This window comes from Myripristis murdjan, chromosome 1 (genome assembly GCF_902150065.1).
Source record: "Myripristis murdjan chromosome 1, fMyrMur1.1, whole genome shotgun sequence".
Classification (NCBI taxonomy): domain Eukaryota; kingdom Metazoa; phylum Chordata; class Actinopteri; order Holocentriformes; family Holocentridae; genus Myripristis; species Myripristis murdjan.
The window spans coordinates 20,807,817-20,829,150 of NC_043980.1; the positions used below are offsets into that span (position 1 = coordinate 20,807,817).

The 21,334-nt window shown below is 40.8% G+C and overlaps 1 protein-coding gene across 1 annotated transcript in view; it reads left to right on the forward strand.

Annotated features, from left to right (window-relative positions):
• Positions 1-21,334, forward strand: part of dlc1 (DLC1 Rho GTPase activating protein) — an 84,768-nt gene that overhangs the window by 7,205 nt on the left and 56,229 nt on the right. Inside the window, exon 2 of the mRNA XM_030051921.1 lies at positions 9,221-9,254. The gene's annotated coding sequence lies outside the window, so the exon portion shown is untranslated. The remainder of the gene's footprint in view (positions 1-9,220; positions 9,255-21,334) is intronic.

Genomic DNA, 21,334 nt, shown 5'->3' on the forward strand with positions numbered 1-21,334 from the left:
GGAAACTGTGTGCATGTGTGAAAGTGTGGATAAATTGGTGGGTGAAATACACACACAGCCACATACACAGAAGTGTACACAGGGGGTGTTCGCATGTAGGTAACTATGAAAGAAAACTTTAAATCATTCAGTTAATAAAACATTTAACAAGACTAATTGTGCTAGGGACTAACAATCCGGATAAGAGACCAAAGTGGTCGTATGGGTTGTCTGAGGAAATTAATGAGTTAGTGACATTGTCATGTTTGGACAGCTAAATTATACAAATACCATCTATGCTTAACACTTAAAGCAATCTTTTAAACCTTTGGAAAGCAAACTTGTTTTTAAAACCCTCCTCTTTTTGCTTGGGCTTGTTGCCTGCATACAATTCTAGGCTGCTGCAGCTCTTCAGCAAGTTACATGTGTACTAAACACGTTCTATAAACTTAACGCTGGCTCAGCAGATGAAAACACATCTACCTCCAAACTGTATAGCATACTAAAGCAAATGTGTGTTTTGGCACCATAGGTATGTGATGATTTAATTGCTATTTATCTACTTTTTCAACTGTATTACTATAGTATGTCTATAGCATGGTTTTACATGATTTTTACATGATCTGGGGAGCGACGCTTCTCAATTATTATTGAAATACTACGGTAATACTCTCAACTGAAAGCGAAGCCATACTACAAGCCCCAGATCACATGACCATCATTGCTATCTATAGAGCCCATCACCAGTGGAGCTAAAAAACAATGTTTTTACCCAGCATGCAGTGCCCCATTGACTTTGAGGTTAAATGCAGTGCCTTGTAAAGTTGATGGACATTTCAGTTCTAAGTAGATGTTACAAAACTGTGATACAGCTCGGTCTCACCCACCTTTGCCTCTGCTAAGTCAATAAGCCATGTGTCCGCCACAGGGCCGCCATGGGGCCACCTCAGTCTTCTGTACAAGACAGTCTAATCCCTCCGTTGTTAACCCACTTTCTGTTTTCTCCCCAAAATGCCAATGGGTAATCCACAGGCTAGCATTGTTAGTTCAGTTGGGATTATAAAGCTTATCCCTATTAACTCTGGTCTATAAGCCACAAATGCAATTTACTGAGCATAAATAGGAGACACATTCTAGCTCTTCACTGATATAGAAATGGACCCATGACCCATATATATATATATATATATATATATATATATATATATATATATACATAAGTGATTTTCAAACTTTTTTTTTTTACCATTCTCAAAACAATTTGGTTGGCTTTTGGGTAGATGAGTGAAACAAAACACACCCTGTTTTGTTTTTTGTTATTTCATTTTTTTCAAACCTGTTAGCTGTCAGTATTTCATTTTACATTCCAGGAATTGGCAGCAATTTGGCAATCACATCAGGAGATTTGGGTGGCATATTTTCTTAGGGTAAGTCATGATCTATGGTATTTATCATCTGTTTATGATGTTCCCATGAAAGATATTTGGGTCTTGACTCAGTCTTTGAAAGACACTGCTCTATAATATATAGACGCATCAGATGTCAAGAATGTTATGATCTATATTCAGTGTTTTCTCCTCAGTCTCATTATGTGGGTTGTCTGTTGAGGTTGAGCATTTAATAAGGTTCATATAGAAACACAAAATGCCTGGGGAATTTTGCTGGGTACATATTTGCGACCACACAATTCCTTTCATGTTTGTGTCTGGGCAAAAAGACATGTGGCGTTTGCATGCATGCATGCATGAACGTGATGTGCATCAAGGATTTGCCTCCAAAACTGAACTGTTACCATTTAAGCAGGGCATAGCAAGACGGCCCACCTGTAGGAACAAGTCTAAGAGATGGAGTTTGTGGATGGACAGTGAGTTTGTCTTTCAGGAGGAAGGGGGCTGTGGTCAGACAAGTGAAGAGTTATTGTCTTGTCTGGTGATGGACTCCAAGGGCCAGCCAACAGTTCACAGTTTATGCTCCAGGGGCCCAGCACTAAATCCCACCAGACACTGCCTGAAACCAGAAGCCTGTGTCTTTGGCTTGCTCTTGTAAACAAAGGCTGTCTGTATGTGTGTGTGCATGTGTGTGTGTTTTTAGGTGTGTGTTGCTTCTTTTCAATCAACATCACCCCATACAGAATATTTCTCATAACTGAGAAAACTGAGAAAACAAGGTTTTGGCTGGCATTCAGTGTGTGTGTGTGTGTGTGTGTGTGTGTGTGTGTGTGTGTGTGTGTGTGTGTGTGTGTGTGTGTGTGTGTGTGTGTGTGTGTGTGCATGTATGGTTAAATCATTAACCTCCTAACACATAACCAATCACAAAAAGCACTCCCTTTCAAACTCATTCAGCCTGATCTCATCATTTCTCGCTTTTTAGCATTATACAAAACGTTGGCTAGTGTTGAAAGTTCTTGGAGTACATGGGCAAATTTCTTCAAGAGGTGTTTTTTGAAATAGCTTTTAATTCCAACATCTGGACACTGATATGCCTCTATTACAGGAAATGTTACAACGCATCATTACACCAAGTCATGGCATCACTTCCTGTTGACACACTTCAACTGTGACACATGGAAACTATTAAAATGTGGACAGGGGATGAAGGGGAAAATGTTGGGTGGGTTGGTGGGTGGGGGGAGTCTTTACCCTGAGGAGAAGGGTAAAATGAAATGGTTTCCCACGTTTCTCTGCGCACGTGCGCTAGTGGGTCAACAGAGCATGGAGAATAAATTCCTTTATAAGTGCAGGGCAGAAAGAGCACGTTCATGCCAGTCAAACAACAGAAATAAGGTCCAGATAACATCTCTCGAGGCCCTGGACAGGCATGCGCATGCACACACTTACACAAACGCACAGACACACACAAATGCACACACACATGCACAATGGCTCTCTCTCCCTCTCTCACACACAATTACCTTCTCCATTGAGTCACAAGCTTACCTGACCATAAGCCATCTGCACCAATTTAGCCATTTGTGCTAAGTGGTGGAGAAAAGGTTTGGGTTAGCTTGAGCCTCCTAATCCTTGGCCAGCACAGACCATGGGTGGTCACACACTCACCGCAGCTGCAGTGCAGGGGGTGAGCGGGTGGCAGGGGGGGTGGCCCACAGAGGCAGGGTGGACTGCTCAGTTTGTGTTGTGCAAGAGCCACATGTCAGAGCCTTGCTTAGCGCTAGCAAAGTTCAAACAATAACTCAACTGCCTCTCTGGTGAATCATCAGAATAACCAAACTGCATCAATGTCCAATGTTATAATAATCATTTTGAATGATGAAATCAGGGGAATCGTAACATGGCCAAGTGCAACATCCAAATTTAAGGAGCTGTGGTTTTTTGATGAAGGTAAAATGTGACAAATTACCATTAAAAATGAAGTATTGTGGTGTTACAGAACTGCCGCAAACTACAAATCATTTTCTCCAGATGTAAGAGAACACATTTGTTTGATACAGACCGCATCATCAGCATTTTAATAGCTTTTTTCAGTGAAAATGAAACTCATGATACAATAATTATCATTCCCAACAGAATTGTAAATCATATTACATCGCAATATCTGCCAAAATAAAAGCAAAAAGTCACTTTTTTATCATGTCATTCAGTTCTAAATGAAAGTGAAACAATACTTACGCACAGAGAAAGTTCTTTCTTGCCATTTCTCTGGTAAAGAATTACAGTCTTTGGACATTTCAGCTTCAATATGATTTTAGAGTGAACATATTTTTTGATTTGTAACTGTAATATTATTAATGAAACAAATAGTTTCAGGGAGAATTTGTTACTGGCTAAAGTAATGACATTACAGTGCTGTGTTGCCTACCAATGCAGGTCATAGACATGCTGGCTCACACGAATGCAGGCCAGTGCATGCATCTCCCACACACTCACACACACATAAAGAAAACACATACCATACCCCCTGAGCACACACACAACACACTTCCAGTAAATTAGCAGCAGTAAATGGGGCAGCTGACGCTTGTGTGCTGTGCAGCCTACAGCTCCCCAGTGGACACCTGACACGACCTGGACGACCCCACACTGCGACAACCTGCACTGTGGCATGCTGGGGGGACGCAGACAAACATAGGGAAAATATGTGACCTTGGTGCTACGAAAACATCAGCACTAACTGGTACTCATTCATTCACATACTTTTGAGGCTCTGTGGTCTCTCGCTTGAATTTATTCAACTGTAATTGCTATTATGAGGGAAAACACAGCATTGTGGAAAAGTGAGATTTACACTGTGCGTAAGTGACTTCATGGGTCACAGAGAGGAACCCGTGGTGTGGTGTTTACACAATACCAAAGGCACTCAACAGTGAACTGAAATGTCTTGTTAGTCCTGAGCAGAGAAGCCACATAGACCTCCCATATCGATTCCATTATGCAAGGGCATTCTTGCTTAGAGTTTGGGTTTTGTAGTTTATAGTTGTTAAAATTAAAGAAATTGTGGATATAAGGTACTGTAGATGTAGAATTTGATCATATTCTTAGAAATGTCATGTTTTTCTTTTTGTGTAAATGAATGAACTTCTTCTGCACCAGAGTCAGCATTTATGATGTTATAAAATTATATGTCTACCAGGAAACTTTATACGGCCTTTAAACTGACCTGCTGCACTTGCCTGTTGGGAATATGCCAATTGTAAATTAACACGATGCATTTTATACTTACCTGTCAGACTTACATGTGGGAAGAAATCCAATAAAATCCTTGTACTCACAGTATCCGTCCCAAATCCTGTGCATCACAACTTATAATTAGATTTATTACAGTAGAAATTGCTATCCAACCCAAAGTTATAATAGTTCATAAAATGGAATGTTGTGCTTACTTTTATGCTTACTTGCAGAGTTTACTTGAATTAAAAACAAAAAAGACAACAGTTTGTCCAAAAAATCACTTTTTCATGCAGAGTAAAATTAGTTCTCTGATGTTTATAGACACCCTGAAACAAGAAATATTCAAATGTTTGTTTAAACAGTAACTTGAAATCAAAATAGTGGTGCTGTTTCAATCCAAACTTCTTCAGGAACTGTGCAAAATATTAGGAATATACCAAAACTAAAGGGGACTGAGCCACTTGGTTAATAGAAACAGTCTTTTAAAAGTGGACGCATTTAAATGTGATTGATCAAAAGGCAAAAACAGTCCAGATTGTTACACTAGTGTAGCCTTAATAGAGTTCAAATAAGGTTGAATCTTGCACTGTCCACAGTGTTTTGCATACAGGGGAATGTGGTGAGGACTGTCTTGTGGCTGAAAAACCAAAGCTAACGTTCCTTTAGGCCAACAGCTGAAACAGCTTGGAGTGTAAATCTATCTCTGATTTCACCTCACTGTTGTTGTTCTGTTTGCGGTGGTGATTTAGTAATGGTGGAGTGAGGGGGAGTCCAAGGCTGTGGTCTCTCCCTGGTGTCTTTTTGGGTCATTATTTGGCAATAAATTGTATAGCCATCTGTCCACAGAGGGAGTTATTTATATGTCTGAAATGTGACCCATGAAGTGATTAAACGCTGTGCTGAGCTTTTGCCAGCACATTATGCACATGTGCACAAACGCACACACAGACAGACACATACATGTGCACACATGGAACGGCAGACCTACACCTAGTGATGGAGCTCTGTGGGATTCAGATAAGGCCTTGAAGAGGTATGTGCTGCATGTGAGCACAGCCAGCTCAACCACTGACTTCTGTAAGACTTGAGTCAGACAGATTGGGACTAAGACAACACTTTATCCAGCTTTCATCAGCCACCACATTAGCAAAAACAAACACAAGTATGAGACCAGGCATTGTGTTCTGCCTCTAGAGGCTGGTCTTCTTGTGGTTGTTCATTATTCAATGTGAAAGTTCATACTGTGTGAGAGGTGAGGGATTGTATTCATATTTTTGTTTTTCAATGATTAATTCTGTTTTTTGTGGTATTGGTATCAATTTCACAGTCTGCTGGTAAGCTCAGAGTCACAATGATCAGTACTGAAGTACATGCTCTTATCTGAAATTCCAACCTGCATGTCAGCCACTGATAGTGGGCCACAACAGCGAAGCAAAATTTCCCATCAGCACTAGACCTTCCAGTAAAGACCAGCATGTTCATGTGCAATCACAGCGGGCTATTTTGGAAACTAAAGGGATCTCTCAGCAACATGTTTTGTAATATTTTACAGGAATGATTTAGAGGTAGTGCTGATAGCTTTTTATATAGAACTGAACAAATCTTATGTGAGTGACTAGACAGAGATTTTGCATGCATTAAAACCAGACTGAGTCAGTGTATTCTCTGTGGGGCTGAAACACTGGACGATGGAAAGAACAAAGAGCTGTCGATCATTTTACAATAGCTGGACTGTATTTTGATGTACGTCAAAAGTTTAAACCATTCGAACATTTTCTGGACCGCAATACATGCAAGCATCTGTTGAATGTGTGGAAGATTACGAGCCCATAATCTGCTCATGTTTTTCATTATGATTATGTTTTTTTCATTTCTCCAAAATGCCATGCTGCTATATTTGCATTACAGTTGCACACAAAATAGATTCTATACGACGTTCGTTTGTTTCATCAGTTTCTGGCTGGCTGGCCCCTGACATTTATCCATTTAGTTTAAATGTCTCTTCCTCTCTCAGTCTGAAGTTGACATAACTCTGGCCTGGCTAATGCCAGACTCTAGAGACCAAGTCTAGACTCTGGAAAAGCTCTTTTGATCTTGTCAGCCTATTATGCAGATATTGAAGGTGCTGTGCTTGTGGCGCTTGACACGGGTTGAATATCACCAATTTAAAAGGAATCACGATTGTGATCATAGCTGACGGCGTAAATTGAGTGTCAGTGTGCCTTCATCTGATTCTCAGCCAAGGAGCAAATTCAAACATGAGAACCAGTCAAAAACAACACTCAGAATTTGAGTGAATACTGCCAAATGAATTTCATCTGTTCAGACTAAAAAATGACAGCCTCTTACTGTCTCATGCAGTCTGCATCAGCCGGGTTAAATCACTCAAGAAATTTTAAATGAAAAATCAATCCTCTGATACACAGACAACTAGATATCACTAATATGTAAAGTTCAGTGTTTTCCTGTTAGAGCTGTAATTTATTTGAATGTCTTTGCATTTATCTTTGGGTTTCACAGCAAGGTGGAGTGTCAATGACAAAAAAGTGAGTTGCACTCTTCACTTAAATGCAATATGCAAGGCATGTTGCATGTTAAGTGAAGGGTCCAACTCTGGTCTGTTGAGGCCACTGTCAGTTCAGAAATTGGTATCTCTTCCTCCTCTGTGAAAAATTTCTCCGTGTGTAAAGGTTAAATGCTGGTGCAAAATAGCGAGTCCAGGTGGAAGCCCCTGCTCTTTGATTCTGAGGGACACCAAACATCAAAACCTGTCATTTCAGGTTGAATTTATAGATGGCTGATTTTCTGCTATTTCAGACTTCCTTTTTAGCTATGTTGGAAATATCTTGACATGGTGTCAGCATTCAGCTATTTTTTTTTTTTTTTTTTAGCATTTAAGTGTTTTAGGTGGATTTCACCCATAAAAAATGGAAACAGAGATTGCTTTCTCAAAATGATTTTGGAGGAAAAGTTATTGGATCATATCTACCAGTCAAAGATGCTTGACTATTAAACAAATAAAAGTCCCTTTTTGTTCATGTTTGTTCTGTCTCCTGTGTTTGAATAAATCTTCATAGTCAGATTAAAATTCCACTTTTCCTTTCAAAGCCAGGAATAAAGACAGCCCTAGAAACATTTAGAAAAGTCAGTAAGTGAGTACAACTAGAAAAAAAAATGTTTTAAGTATGCTGCTAGGGCCTTGTTCCAGACTACTGTGAATTAAAAGGAGGTAAAACACCACAAGCTGACATTCACTGAGGTTCTGGCTGAACTGAATCTTATTTGTGGTCCCCTGCGAGTAGGTGCCAAAGAGTAAACAAGCTAAAGTAAAGTATGCACACCATGGGGCACAGCTAAAATACTCATTAAAAATACTAATTAAGCAAGAGCAAGGAATGAGCTCTAGTTAGAAATAACAGAAAAAGAGACAGATGTTTGGTGTTTTATTAGGAAATAAATGGCACTGAGGAAAAAGTGTGTTCTTCTCTGTCACTTTCTGGCTGTGATCTGTTCCAGCAAATGGTGGATTAAAACAGATTTAGGATTTAGAGGTCAGCCATGAAACCTGGGGTCAAAAGGCAGAGGCAAGAAAGATCCCTGCATTCCAACTGAGTGCTGCCCTCCGCGTGCACACACACACACACACACACACATACACACACACACACACATACATGCATATACTATATTTCCCTAATGAAAGGACATGACTATCTATTTTTACTAGAAACCGTGAATTGATGTGATAATACTGTCTTAAAACCCACAACAAAGCCAAAGAAGGAAATATTGCGTGCAAAGAATGATCAAATATGGCAGTGTGTTGTGATTTCATCATAAAACTCTCCAGATTACCTTGGTGAGCCTTGGATCAACATTGGATCAGACAAGAGCCACTTTGCTAACACTTTTTAATAATGTGATATTTGTTCAGAAGTCTCTTGTGGGTTCTTTATCTGTTGTGACCGGGTGTTTAGACATTTGCACACTGGAAAACTATGCATATGGTCTGGGCCCTTCTGACAGTCTTTTTTGGTCCCTGCATATCTATTATTTTCTGTGTCTGAATGTCAGAGTTTGCTTATTGCTGTGTGATTATCAAAACCTTGCTGTAGATTTGATTGCCTTTAAGTAAACTTGAAAAAATAAAACATTAAATGTGATGTGTTGAACATGACACACAAACAGATGTCTTCACTGCTCAGATATTTTGTGTCATGTTCTTCGGCCAGTTGGGCTCTGGACAACTTTGTGTGCATGCATGCAAACTAATGCACACATGCAAACACGTATATGAAGAGGCTGTGCCTTATTTTTTGACTCTTGTGTGGATTTCTCACAATGAGAAGATGTTGAGCCAAAGGCAAACAAAGAGATTGTGCAGAGGAATTAAGTCAGTCTCAGTTTCCGACAATGAACACACATATTACTTCATCTGTGGTTTTTCAATTGCATTCTATTGCACAAATGCCACAAATGTTTATTTAGCTCAGGATCAAGAATGTTACAAAGGCTTGGATAAACAAAAGGTTTTAATGAGTTCAGAACTTTAGATGGCACCTGGTATGATAGAAATCTATCTAAACTATTGCACATTTCTTTCTTCTCTTTTACAGAGTACCTCTTCCTCTGCTGAAAAAGAAAAAGCAGGTAAGTTCTGGCTATTTTTTTTTCTCATTCTCATGCTCAGTTTTACACATAGTTAATGGTTGGTTTGATAAAGTGCATATGCTCAAGTTAATGACCTTTGCTTCTGGATTTTTTTTTTAAATTGGTGTGTTTTGTCTACAGTATGTGTTAGCCATTGATAGTGTCTGGTATGATGCCAAGAGATCATATGATACTATTTCTATGTGATAGCTTTGCCCAGTGTGCATGACACTGTGCCATGGGACAATTGAGGAGCAAGGGAACTTGAGGGCAGGAGAGAGAGGGGGCGTGGGCGAGCGGAGGACGGCTCTATGAGACACATAGAGCAAGTCTAGATAAGAGCTCAGACTCATCCGATAACTAGCAAGCCAGTCGCCTTCTCAAGATAAGAACCAGTCTGGATGTCTTGTCAGATCCCCCAAACTTTTACCCCGCTTATTTACCTTTTCACCTCAGCTCTTATGTCTTTACAGCCTCATTGGTTTCTTGTGTTGTTGGTGAAGAATTTCAGCTTGTTGTGCTGTTTTGTGCATTGTAACTGTGGAATAGAGTATCTGTGAAATACCTATAAAAATGTAAATGTAAGTTTATCCCATTATTTACACACACACACACACACACACACACACACACACACACACACACACACCTAGAGAGAGAGAGAGAGAGAGAGAGAGAGAGAGAGAGAGAGAGAGAGAGAGAGAGAGAGAAAGAAACATTTATTTTTTACCTGGATTTTTGAAGCGTTTACTCATCTAGGGGTTGCGCCAGCTGTTCTTGACTTGCTAAGTTCACACTAGAGAGTGTGTCTCCATAATGTAATCCAATTAGAATCTTTTTTCCTAATGCAGTTCTTTTCAAACACAAATGATATTAACAATGAATCAGTTAATATTATTGACATGTTCATTTTTGTGCAGTATCACTAACAGTATTTTCACAAATTTCATTAGTTTTGAGCCAAATAATATTATTTGTGCAGAACATTTCATTTTCTTTTTACACTGTCACACATTTGTACTTGTACTGACTTTGTACGTATTACAATACGGCTCTTACATTCACTAATCCTTATTATGCCTTCTGTGTAAAAATATAGACAGGCATAAATGTGAATGTCGTCACACAGATCCAAAAGATGTAAACATTTTTAGTAAGTTTGCTGATAAAATCAAATCAGTGTGCTGTTGTAAACAGTTTTCCTGGTCAAAGGCTTGCATAAATATTTAATCACAGCCCACAAAGGGTAGCGTTTTAACTATGTTTTGTAGGGCAACACAGTAATATCAAGTTGTGCGCAAGTTGTAACTTAATAGCCACCTACGCTTCAACTATGTTACTTTGTAAGTGGTGCATGTGGCCCCCATCAATCTTCACTGCTTCGTCATGATGAACTGCCTTTGCAGTATAGACATATTATTCCATTTCTCTGCACTGTTTCTTCATCAGCCACCTTTTACACTTTGTTACGAGTCTATCTGGTGAATCAGCCCAATCTGTAGTGACTGTTCCCTCCATTCTGGCTCCGACCTCTCTGTTAGCAGTCTGCTGGTAATACACAGGGTCATCAGGAAACTATGGATGGACAGACCCACTTTCAGACAATCAGCAGGGGAGCAGTGTTCATTAAATACCCCCCCGTGTCGTCAGTCCGCTGGTAAACAATACCAGAGAGGTGGTTGGACGCTGGGAGGAGGCTGTCATATTACCCCCCGCTGCCTCAAAGCCTGCTGGGAGTTTTCACTCACTCTCTCGCTCTCTCTCTCTTTCTCTAATTACCACCACTTGCTGAAAACCTTTCATGGGAAACGTGCAGGAGATGACAGTGTGTTTGTGTGTGTGTGTGTGTGTGTGTGTGTGTGTGTGTGTGTTTGCATGTTACCTTTTGGCAATAGCCCCACTCTAAATCTTTTTTACAAGGGGCCTAAAACTTGCAAAAATGCACAGTGACAAACTTCAAAGGCGCCAAACATTCTTGGTCATTTTTCTTTATTTAAATCACTCCAACTTCCTGTAAGCAACTTATGTAACCTCCATCTCTGTGTCTCTGTGATGGAACCCAGGGCTTGCGGTGGGGGGTGGGGAGGGCGGCAGCTCGGGGAGTTTTGGGGACTTAATGGAGCACAAAGCCCAGTGTTCATTGTGACACTTCAAAGCCCCCTCTGTATCATCACCATTTAAGCCCCTGGGAATGACACATTTGTGACAGTGTTACATCACATGCCATGCCCTGGAGGCTCCCGCCACGTTGCCATGAAAGACGGCTCATTCATGGTTAATTTTACTATCACCCCGACAACGGAAGGACCTCAATGAGCAACAAAAAGTTTCTGAAGCCCGGGCTCTGTAATGGGACAGATGATGACCTGCCCCCGGCACTGGGTGTACCTTAGCCAGTGGTCAGTGGCATGGTTTCCTGGCCACAGACAGGATGTGTCTACACGGAGTTGAGCAACAACTAACAACCTGTTGTTTAGAGCTGCTCTTTATGGGGTTCCTGTGAAGACAGATCCAGCCTAGCCAGAGCTTCACAGAGTTTTAAAAAGCTGTAAGGGTTTCTTACATTACAAATGAGAAGTGTAAGTGCACAGGACAATAAATAAAAAAAAAAAAAAAAAAATGACATAACTCATCTCTGCATACTGTTTGAAGATGATAGCCTCGCTCATTATCATCTTAACATGGGGGTAATCATGTGTTTGTGATTGTGTTTATTGCAGGAAATCAAGCTACAGAGCCCCAAAATTGGGTTAAGGGGAAGTAGTATGTCCTGCTTTTTGAAACTTTTTTAAATTTTATTATTATTATTAGTAGTTGAAGTAGTGGCAGTGAAGCATTATTAGAGAAAAACTGACTGGAAGCATGTTGACTCATCATTCAGCATATGTCTATAGATTGATTTTTTCCCCCCATTGTATGGTTTTATTAGATTCATAAGAACCATTATCTCTTCAAAATAATATATAATATTTGCCTATTTCAAATGTGGGCATGACTGTCAAAGTCAAACAGACATTTTCATAGATCATTTAGGACCTTTTATCTTTATATGCCTTGTTAAAAATTCACTTATGATATCAGAAACTCCTTATAGTAAAATCCAAGGGAAAAAAAACACCACACAAATAGAAAGTTTGATTCTGCAAACATAAAAACAGGACACCAATCGGACAGTTGTTTTGAACTCACAAAACAGCCATTATCACTGTGGGCTGATACATAACAGTAGTAATTGCAAAGAAATGTAAAATTACAGCTGCAACTGGGAAACACCACCTTAAAGTTGGTGTTGGGTCAGACAGGTAAAAAAAAAAAAAAAAGATGTGAATAGAAGTAAATTCTTATTTAGTCATAGCTATGTATCCTATTTTTAAGCAATATATCATGGTGTGAAACTAGAGCAGTTCTAGACCGGGTGTATGATCATATCAGTGGAATACATTACTGAAAATCAATTTGTGTCATGGCTGCCCTTTGCTCACACTGACATTACCTGTAATGCAGTAATACAGAGCCTTCCCAGCAACTGCACTTACATTATACAAAACATAATCACACCAAGAACCAATGTGTATGGAACCACTTCAGTTTCATCATTTAAAAAAAAAAAAAAGACAAGAGTGTAGAGCAGGGAGTGCTTATCTTCAGATGCAGCCTGTTTAGCTCTGTGACCTCGCTTCCTCTTGTCCAGGAAGTTGACAGGTTTGCCTAGCAGGAGTGAAAAAAAAAGAAAAGGAGAGACAAAGAGCCAAGAGACGAAAGACAGGGAAGAATTCATGTCATATGGCTGTCTTGTGCTCTGGTCTGGTTAAAATATTTGGGAAATTTGGTATGTGGTGCTTAACCATTTAAGATTAAGATTGAAGATCAGCTCTTTGGCAGTGACATCTGTACCTTCTTCTTGCTGCATTTTCAGGTTTACATTCCTCCCCCATCTTGCCACTCCTGCTACTCCCCCAAACTAGACCCACTCCTTAGCCCCCCCTCATCTACCACGACACATACACGCACATGCACACGCACACACACACACACACACACACACACACACTGTCAGCAAAGTGCTTCAGCGTGTCAGCACCATGACCTGGCAAACACCCTCATCTGGAAACTACTAAGGGGGGTTCAAAGAAAGGCATTTGAAATTTTACACAAATACTACAGCGTGCTGCTACATTTTGTACTGAGACCATCAGAATTGAAAAATTGCGGGGCAGCTGTGACTGCAACATGAAACATGTGATATGTGATATGTACATGCTGTATATATCGATCCCCTTCATCGCCGATCTTGCCTGCTATGACAGAGGAATTTTGCACTGCAACTGCAATAAAGATAAATGTGTGGCAAGAAGCCAAAGATGTTTGTGATTTTCTTTCTGCAGCTTTTTGTTTAGCTTCGGCATTTGACGATTCATAAGTTGCTACCACAGCAGCCAGTGCAGATATCTTAACGCTGCCTCTTAAAACCCAAATCCATCCTGAATGCATGCAAACAAAAGTGTGGACAGGCAGTTCTAAAGATTGGATTTCAGAAACAAATCAGATTTGCCTGCAGTCTCAGCAAAGTATTTTTCTTTTCATCTTTTCTCTCCCTCTCTCTCTCCTCTTGCTGTCTCTCTTTCGCTGTCTCTGTCTCTGACTCTCGCTGTCATGGACTTGAGAGCATGTCAGCACTACAGTCTCAGATTCCTTGTTCCAAGAATGAAGGCCTGTCTTTTTTCCTCGCTTGTAGCTGAGGTTAGAGGCAACATGTTGGGAGCGCCTTCCTGATCTAAATATAAACCAGTGGGAATATAAACAGAACACAATGATGGGCATCCACCCAGCGGGAGGCTTAACGCCTGACCTTTCACCTGGACTCATACCCTCGCAGGCTGAGAGCAGACCTAGAGCTGTAAACTATGAAGGTGGACGAGAGGGGAGCTGAGGAAAGAGGAAGTGGTTTAGCACCCTCAGCAGGGCTTTGGGGTGTGCATTCTTTAGGGTCTGACATTGGGGAGTTGGTTGTGTGGTTCCTGTGATTCACTCACCCTGTCTCATCATTTCATCACGTCTGTCTGGCTCTCCTCTGACTGTTTTCCTTTCACTATAAGCCCATGTGTCTCCTTTGCTCACCATTTTTCCCGTCTTGGAACTCCATCGATGATCTCATGTTACTGGCATTTAAAGCTTATCTTACGTGCACCTGTGTTTTTTCTTTTCTGATTCACAAAATTACAACAGGCCCTTGTATTGACCTCTGGGGATCCCAGGACATAGTCATAATATTGCACACTATGAAAAGCCCCATCTGTGTGACCATTGTTCACTGCCCAAGAAAAGCATGACGCTGTGTAGGCAGATGACGTGCAATTTCTGATTGAAGTCCACCTGGGAATGGTCATTTAAAAGTATACTGATTTACCAAATACCATAAAATCACAATGTTGAATATAAAGAAAAAATCAGTAAAAATACTTTTGGTTTTTGAAAGACCTAATATCTCATGTTTTCCTAACAGTATTTTATCTCATAAATCATTTGAACTTAAAAAAAAAGGTGGCATCAAAAGAGCAGTTAATTATAAGTAATGTAGAGAGACAGTTTTGTTGTAAGAAATATGTTAGATTTGATTAACAAGGTCATTTCAGCACCAATGCTGTCTGACAATCCCTATTCATCCACAAAACTTGTGACTGAGCTGTTTTTAGAGACCTCATGCCTCCAGCAAACCACAGCTGCAGCTGTCAAAGCGGTTTTCATTTAATTTGAAGACTTTCACTGTCAGATTGGTGTCAATTCACAAACAACTTCTGCACATTTGTGACCTGTGTTACTTTTTCTGTGTGTCTTCTCCTTGAAGTTATGTGCCATATGAGGACATAGCTCCCATCCCTTTGACAGATGTAATGAAGCTTGCTTAGCCTTGAGCCAGTCAATAATAGTTCATGACTGATGTTTGTTTTTATGTTTCTTGTTCCTGCTCTTTGATTGAGTCTTCCTTGTCCCACTTTTTGCCACCCCTCCGTACGGAGCACAGGAGTCGCTGTGTTTGTGCAGGGTCACATTCCTGGCCTCCAAGTCAGTCTAAGCCAGTCTCAACACTTCCCTCTTAAACACCCCCTCCTCTCCCCTTCCATTTGACACACTTTCTCCCAGGCTTCCTGTGTGGAGACTTATACTGTACTGTGCCATAGTTGGAGTTCATTCCTTTTATATCTCACACTTCCACCTCAGTGTTAAATAAAGACACAGATACAAGGTCAACACTCCCTTATGGAAGCAAATAATTCGCCTTTGACATGTGATTTGTTATTATAGATTGTACATTTTTGGAAGCTGAAGAACTCCACCTGGCTTGGCAGAAACATTTTGTTAAATAGAAAATTTTATAAGCTTTATAACGCATAAAACAAGTTATTCATTTTCTGTCAATAGGGCTATCAAATACAAACACTTCACTGCAAAAAACTGACCCAAACATAGTCTTAGTGTAGTACTTAAAGGTGCAACATGTTTCACGCTTGGTACTCTTCTTCAGTTCCCAATTGAATTGTATTTAAGCTTCCTTTTGAATGCCTGAATACAATAAATGTCACAAAAAATATGATAACAGAATCGATGAATCGATGTAATCCAGCAACTGAAATATCGGTTTTGTATATTTGGCCTAGAATGGTGTCCTGTAGGCTTCTTTCTCATTGATTCTTACTGGTTGTTCTTATCTACTTTGTCCACAGTTGTGCTTCATTAATCTACTCAGTGCTATCTACTGTGTCAAAGCTCAGAAAACTCTTTGGCCTTGTGTGAGTGAGTGATTTTGAGAGTTGTTTCTTTGGGCGTGCATCTCCATAGCTGCAGTACTCTGAAACGGAAACCACATGAAGGGGGATTTACAACAGGAAGTCAGCTCCTGGCTCCCAGAACTGCAGCAACAAAAGCCTCTCCTGTACCAAAGAAAGCATCAGCCTTCAGAGGAATTGTGTCGTTAATCTTAGCTTATACCATTATACAGATGGGTACTGGAGCATGTAATTCCACATTTACTGTACACATAAGAAAATCTGCTGAGACTATTTAAAGAAGAGACTCACTTGCCTTTGGTTTCCTTATTTTAGGTGGTAATCTGTGAGATTCTTGATTTTCTTGAACATGGCAACACCTGTGGTCACAAGCCATCATTGTTTTGGTGTTTTGTGCTTAATTCAAGTATTGACCCACCATACTGTAATATTAAAGATACTCAGAGTAATTCTCTGCGCTTTCATATTTATTCCAAACAAACCACTATTGTTGCTCATGAACACATTACTTCCTGCACCATACAGGACCTTCCCAGGAAACACAGGCCCCTTCATAAGAGTACAGAACAGCAAAAGTAAAACCTTTCATGAACTGGGTATTGAATCACTACTGGACAGTAGTATAGGTTGGAAACAGACAGCTGCAAACCTTTTGCAAACAATAAATATTTTATTGTTTATTTTAGAATAAAGGTGCACTCACATGATATTGTAGAAAAATGACTGTACTGTTCATTATATTGTCAGCAATGAATTTAATGTCAGTGGCGATGGTAAGGTTACAGAATGCAGCATTGTAAATCTTGTCTCACAGTTAACCTAGCACATATGTAATTGTACACATTTGTTATTGCGTGGAAATGCAATTTTATCTTGTTCATCAAAAGTGGGTAAGTTATAAAACAGGCTTAGGGTCTGATTATAAGTGACTAGCTCTACTAGTTCATGTTTTTGTAAGTGTTTGCCTGAAGGCTATTTCACTTTTGTTAATATGCTGATAATCTTTACTTTCTTGTTGCGAAAAACTGGGTGCACCACAATCAATTGGATCAGTCGTTCAGTGTCCATGTTCAGTACGTCAACATCCAGTTTGTTCCTCTGAGATGGCAAAACAGCAAAAGTTTGGAAAATTGAACTCTTGACTCAACATATTCTGCTAGGTTTTGCAGTATGCAGCTCTCACTGCTACCGGTGGCCAGATTTTCCTTGACTGTCTCATTGACAAACATGAAACCTTTGTTTTACCATTTACTGTCATCATGTAAACGTAGCACACGACAGCAGAATGTGTCATAAAGTAGCTTATTACACAACAAGAATTGTTTCACTTATGTCACTCCTCAGTCTTTGTACTGTCAAATGAAGTGAGGTTCAGCTGAAGACTCTAACCTGCATTTTCCATCCAAACCAATCCAGAATACTTTCATCCTTAACTTGAGGGCTGTAAATCCCACAGTGTTGAGGGTATGAGATGCCCATGCTGTCCTCAGGCTAATAAATTAGCCCCAGCCCAGCAGGCCCTGTCACTTGCTGGCTGGTTTATACCCCTTGTCTGGGTATTGGGCAGAGGGGGAGTGTGAGGTTTTGGCTGTCTGGATCCACTGTATTCTGTATATTCTGGGTTTTGATATCTATCTTTCAGTCATGTTGTGTGCATGCGTTCACAGGCACAATTCATTGTTTCTATGTTTAAAAAAAAAGTATGCTGGTAACAAACAAGTATACAGCATGTATGTGTAGCAGATTAATTGTGTATGCTTCTGTGTGTGTTTGTGTGGTAGTGCATACTTCCATGTAGTGAACTGGGTTATATTAAAGTGGGGCAGATAATGGGAGCGAGGGAGTGCCTATTTGATAGCACAGTAAGACGTCAAGCAGATGGTCACATCAAAGGGACTTGCACACATGCTTGTAGTCACACACAGGCACACCCACACATGCACATTTCAACATACCAATACATTTTTGGCACAGCTGAAAAGAAAAGAGGACAGGCACATTGTTTTTCAAAGACATTTTCATACTGTTTCGAACCACTGTTTGTTTGAAGTCCTCCCAGGAACACCCTTACCCTCATTTTTCACCTCCCCTCTCTCTTCCTCCATTTCCAGGTCAGTGTGTTGGCAGGTAATGTTCTCGTGTGTCTGTCTGTGGAGTTAGAAGTAGGTACACACTGCTGGCTCACTCTAGAGTTGTTTGACAGAGGGCATTTGGCAAGGCCTTCCTTCCTGAGGTATGAGAACCCCATTGTTTTGTACGGACTAACCCCCCTCCCCCTGCCACCTCAGGACATTTTTCCTCCTCAGGCTCACATACAGGTTACAGTCTGTGTTTCGCCTCCTTATCACAGGTATAAGAGAGATAGAGGGAAAGTACACTGATACGTTGTTGTGATAAGATGACTGACCCAGATGGTGTGTATTTACACACATGGATGCATGGAAATGACAATTTGATTCAGATTTCATGTAATTCAGACAGGTGGGAGAGGTCGAATAGAAAAGCATGTGATACTTTTATAGGATGTTTGTTTTTCTGCATTGTGGCCTAATTCTCTTTGACAACGGCAGGAAAAGGGGTCATTCCCAAACTGCTGAAGCATATTGGCTGACTGAGGGTCGTGAAAAAGCAGAAGGTGTGTAAATCCAGCCTTATCAGTGTAAGCCAACTTCAGGAGGCTGTAAAGTCAATTGTCCATGATGAGCACAGTGCTATCAGCAGGCTGCAACAACCCAGCACAGGGCACTTTAACTTCCCGTGGTGTGGCAATTAGCATGATTGGCCGATTCTCAAGGGTGAGCTTAGTTTGGAATGTGATGGGGGCCAGTCTGAACGGTACACACTGCTCGCAAATGGTACAGTCAGTTTGCACACATACTGTATACACACACAAACTCACACACTCAGGGACCCTGCTCTTTCCCATGGTTTGTGGAAAGGCCCGGTCCAATATCGAATTGCACCGTGTGCTCTTCTTTACAATTTCCCAGGTGTGATGAATTTATTTAGACATAGCAGTGCTGAAGAACTCTGTGTCATGGATACTAAAGGTCCTAAAGATATACTGCAGCAGCAATGACATTGCTGTTTTTCACCCTTACCCCCTGAATTGCTAATGACTAAGCTTATCCAGAAACCCAGAGAGGTCTGCTTGCTTAATAGAAGCTAAATCAGCAATATCCGATCAACTCTGCAGTAGTCTCAGTAATGCATTGTTTTGTGTTGTTTTTGTCTTTCTCAATATGAAGCTTAAGTTTGTTACATAAGGTTTACTGCAGCAGCTTATCTTTCAGTGGCTAATAGCTATCACAGGTGTGAGTGGTGTGTGGGTGTATTTAGCACCGATTTCTAAAATAATGAGTCGCAGTCAGGTAATCTGAAGGCTATTTTTTTTTTTTCAGTGCCAAAAGAAAGCAAGTATTGGCAATTAGGAACACAGGTTTCTGTGGGATGTGGGGGAACAGAATTTTGAACCCCATCATTATTTGTCCCTCAATGGCTTTGTCTCTTGCTATCTCCATGTACTTTTGGGACATTCCTTATCATAATTTCAGAAATGACCATCAGTGAGAGCCCTTTAATCACATCAGTCATGCCGTCCTTGTCCTGCACCACCTCATCATCTCACTTCCTGTCTTATGGCTTCTGCTCTGCGGCATCTGCTGCTGTGTTTGCCCCTAGTCGAGGACAGGTGGAAAACACTTTGTAACAAGCAGACTGCCTGAGTGACTGGTTATATAACTGGCACTGATGCTGTCTCTGTCTAGACAAAGAAGGGCAGGTGGGAAACAGAAAGGATGAGAGAAAGATGAGGGAGGCAGAAGAGAGGTAAAGAAAGATGTGGGTAAAAAAAAAAGACAGATAGGGAGGGAGAGATGTCTAGTTGTGACTCTCAACCACTCAGATATTCATATCATGGGAGAGCTTGTGTCAGAAAACACTCACACACACACACACACACACACACACACACACACACACACACACACACACACACACACACATACGCGCACTAGCAGAATAGAATATGAGAGCATTGCAGCAGTGCCTGGATGTGTCCCAGCAGTTACCGCACTGATGCTCGCTGCAGCAGATGGGAGTGTGCAGTCCAGACTGGAACAGAGGAGAGTGAGAATGAGAAGGAGGCAGAACCCAGCCCAGTGCAGAGCATAAAGCAGAACAGTCCAGAGCTAAATAGTTAAAGGGTCAGCTTATGATAACCTTCTTGAATCAGACATCAAATCCAAGCTAAACCAAACCAGATCAGAATAGGTCCAGCGGAAGGAGGTGGGCCTGACAGGACAAAAACGTACAAAAATAGAACAGATCTTAATAGGACTGGGTCTGAGGAAGAGGACAGAGTCTGGACTGACAGCTAGGTTTGGTAGCTAGGTTTAAGCTAGTATGTCTCATTCTATGAGGCTGCTGCTACTGCAGAGGTCCTTCAGTGACCACATCAGGTTTTCTACCTCCAAAGCCCTAGATTTGCTCAACAAGACAGCTCGAGAGAGTCGACTGGCAGGTGAGTGAGCGAGCGAGTCGTGGCATGTACGTATGTATGTATACATGTGCAGGCATTTCTGTGTGTCTGTGTATGTTTGCTTGTGTATGTATGTGTGTATATCTTGCAGTAAAGGGTTCCAGGTTCCTTGACAAGATGGACAGCTGTTGTTACAGGCAGGCACAGCAAGAGGAGAAACTGCAGAGTCATCCAGAATCTGTTCAGTGTGAAATTAGGGAGGATGCACTGCAGAGCTTCTGCAAAAGGAAGGGCTATTTTCTCCACGTCAGGGAGAGAAAGACACATCGGCAGACAGAAGGATCATTAAATGTGTGATGATGCTGCAACTCAGAGTTCTGGACACTGAATAGTCGAGATGTTTTCAGAATTACTATTTTCAGGATCAGTTATTTATTACTATTAATTCTTTGTATGTGACCACAGATGTGTTTGTGATTGTGGACGTGTATGTACATGCATGTGTTTGATAGGATTTGAGATCACAGTGCAGGCACTTTTTGTTCACAGTTGCTGGAGCAGCAGCACTGGCCCATGTATTACTAATGAGCTAGTTGTGCACGCAGAGGGCTGACTCCATTAGAATAGACCTCTAACTCCCTGGCTAGCTCCTTTGGCAGCTTGCCTCTAAATAATACAGATAGTATGTGTCATAAGAACAGCAGCGAAAAAAGGCTTCACAGAGCTGTTCTTGAGGAATAATGGCTAATGCTGTCCAAAGGTCTAAGCCACCTCACTCTTAAGAGCAGTGGTCATTTTTAATGATGTCATTGCAC